The 2,987-nt window shown below is 35.2% G+C and overlaps 1 long non-coding RNA gene across 1 annotated transcript; it reads right to left on the bottom strand.

Moving 5' to 3' along the window:
• Positions 1–791: 791 nt before the first annotated feature.
• Positions 792–2,598, bottom strand: LOC123666822. The gene is made up of 3 exons (XR_006745355.1): positions 2,505–2,598; positions 1,059–1,189; positions 792–858 (listed from the first exon to the last, which is right to left on the bottom strand). It is a non-coding gene; the product is annotated as an uncharacterized LOC123666822 (long non-coding RNA).
• Positions 2,599–2,987: the final 389 nt, after the last annotated feature.

The raw sequence follows: 2,987 nt of genomic DNA, 5'->3' as shown, positions 1-2,987 counted from the left end.
ATTGCAAATAGGACGAATAAACTCCGGAGTTACTCTTTAAAAATAACGTCAATTATTACAAACTAGCGACCTCTGTCTGTCCATATTTCTTTACACGACAAGTAATCACCAACACATCATATACTAAAACCTTCTCCGAAACACGCCCCATCTTATGGTATAAGTATTATTCCGATAGGTTCAGCGGTTTTCACATAATAACCGAACAAAAAACCGGCTCTCTTTTAGTATATAGATTTAGTCATATTTTGCGTTGAATACTGCATTACGTTATTAATATAAACCACAAATAAAGAGGATATTTACGTCTTAAAGGAGTTTTTCATTAGTAAAGCAAATGTAACATAAAATATTGTAATACAAATTAGTGGAACAAGTAACAATGCGTAAAATTTTGCGTCATTTCTATTAATATCATTCAACTAGATTCTGCGCACGACTTCGTCCGCGTGGAACAGTTTCTTTGGGCTAACTGGAAAAACTCTCAAAAAGAAAAAAAAACGATTTCGAAATATTCTTCATTGTTGCTCCCCTCCTATTGGTGTTAGCGTGATGATATATAGCCTATAGCCTTCCTCGATAAATGGGCTATCTAACACTGAAAGATTTTTTTTAAATCGAGCTGGCAGTTCCTGAGATTAGCGCGTTCAAACGAACGGACAAAGTGGTCAAAATTCGAGTCCATAAAGTCGAGCTGTCGACTGCGAAAGGCTGCTGTGATATATTTAAATAAAAACAATACTTTTTTTAACACATTTTTATATGATTTCAATATTACGAGAAAGCATACGGGAGTCCTGGTTCGTCTGTGGTCGTCGTTGTTCTTCTGTGTGACTAATTTTGATCTAGATCCTGCAGCTGTAAAGGAAAATATAATTAAAATAAGTTAAATGTAAATGTTCACATCTTGTATATAAAATTGCCGTCACAATGTTAGTTACAATACTCGTACGTAAAACATTTTAAACTATTTTTTTTAAAGCTGAAGAGTTTGTGTGCGCTCATCTCAAGAACTACTCGTTTGATCGTTAGTTTATTTATTTGTACGAACAACTCACCTTAATGCCACGTATGTTCCTCCTCATATAGTTGTGGCAGCATGTTCTGAAGTGCTTGGTACCGCACGCGGGCGCGCACTCGGGTCCGCAGGCGTAGCACGTTTCGTTGTCATTTTCGGCCATGATGGTACCTAAAGGACAAGCGCTCTTTTTTAAAAAATTCAACACAATTAATATTCTCCACTAAAGGGAAAAATTTTGATCTTTGAATTTGTACAAAATTTATTTCCAGTCTTTGTCTGATTGTGGGTCTCCCCAGATTGACTCGGAGAGCACGTTAAGCTGTCGGTCCCGGTCGTTATCATAGACACTTGATGGCGATCATTACTCATGGTAAGAAATATATTCGCCACCGTGCTGTGGAGGAGCGTGGTGGTGTGGCGACATCTATCGCGCGAAATAAGAACGACTACAAACTACGTATTTAGAGAAAACTGACGTATGCTACATCGCGCTATCAGTTTTCAAAGTGATTAAGTATATATACAAGATCCCGACCGTCGGGGCGTTAGCCCACCGGACATATCACCCGTCTGGTCGGAGGATCCTCTCTTTGTGAGAGTGGATGAAGAACTTCACTAACCATATTCCTCCGCATCCCAAAGTGGGTTAGCTCTGACCCTTTTCTTAGATGGACTATGGATGGTTGGGGGTAACAAAAGTAAGAGAGTTATCCGTTGACTATAATTAAATAAGTTACATTCTGATAAATTTCAAAAACTTCGACACAGTAATGTAATTTTAAAATTCAGAAAAAGAACTTCTATGACATGGAATAGAAGATCGATTCTAAAAGGTATCAGTTAAAGATTTTTTAAATGAAAATTGCACATGTTGGCCATAAGTCTCTTTGTCCATATAGGAGACGCATCGGAGCTTACGCCGAGTTGCACGAAAAGAAATTAAAATTTAAGTAGTGATTAAACTAATTTAATCGCAAGAATTGTATGAAATTCTTGTGATTAAATTAGTTTAATCTCTACTTAAATTTCAATTTTGTTTCGTGCAACTCGGCGTTAGTGTACCACACTGCCCCACTGCGGATTTTTGGATATAAAATATATATCTTTTTAGATAATAACAGCTAAAGAAAATAACAGCTAAAGAAAAAATATTTTAATAATTGTGTTTGTTCGCAAACGAAAAAAAATCGACTTCAATTACATCGAAAAGTAATAAAACGTAAGTAGACGAAATAAATTAACAAACGTAGTAATTATTATTACGATTTTCGAGGGTTCCCCTCGATTTCTCTAGGATTCCATCATCAGATCCTGGTTTAATTATCATGGTACTACACTTGGGACATATCCTTTCCAACAAAAAATGAATTATCAAAATCGGTTCATAAACGAAGAAGTTATCCCCGAACATACATAAATAAATATATATATGGTCGAATTGAATAACCTCCTCCATTTTTGAAGTCGGTTAAAAAGGACTTACCGATTAACATAAAAACAAAGAAGATGGCGATTTTCATATTCATGTTGAAGGCGATAAAGGAACGTTTTGTAGATAGCTGCCGGGATGCCGAAGATGTAGTGACGGTTATCAAAAACAGCCTTTTATATATGAAATCTGGTTATAGTCGAGGAGTTCAAAACGTTTTCAATGTACTATTTTTAACACAAAATTTTATAGGCTCTTTATCATAATTTACTTATAAATCGACCGATTAAAAATGTGTATTTCCTTCAAATTTATTGATGAATGCGAGTATCTTGATGGTTCCTTTTCATTAGAGATATGTGTCGTGTTCTGTGGTTCTATTTAAGTTTGAACAAGATTTGTCTTTGATTGTGAAGTTGTGTTTTTGAGTGATCTTTAATACTTTATATTGTACTATACTTGACGTAATTTGAAGTCGTTTTCTTTTTTTAAGAACAATCATAATTATTCATTTCAGAAACTAGCTGTAACCTGCGT

The sequence above is a fragment of the Melitaea cinxia genome, chromosome 27 (assembly GCF_905220565.1).
Source record: "Melitaea cinxia chromosome 27, ilMelCinx1.1, whole genome shotgun sequence".
Classification (NCBI taxonomy): Eukaryota; Metazoa; Arthropoda; class Insecta; order Lepidoptera; family Nymphalidae; genus Melitaea; species Melitaea cinxia.
The sequence above is the reverse complement of the archived record's forward strand: the minus strand, read 5'-3'. Positions and strand labels throughout refer to the sequence as shown.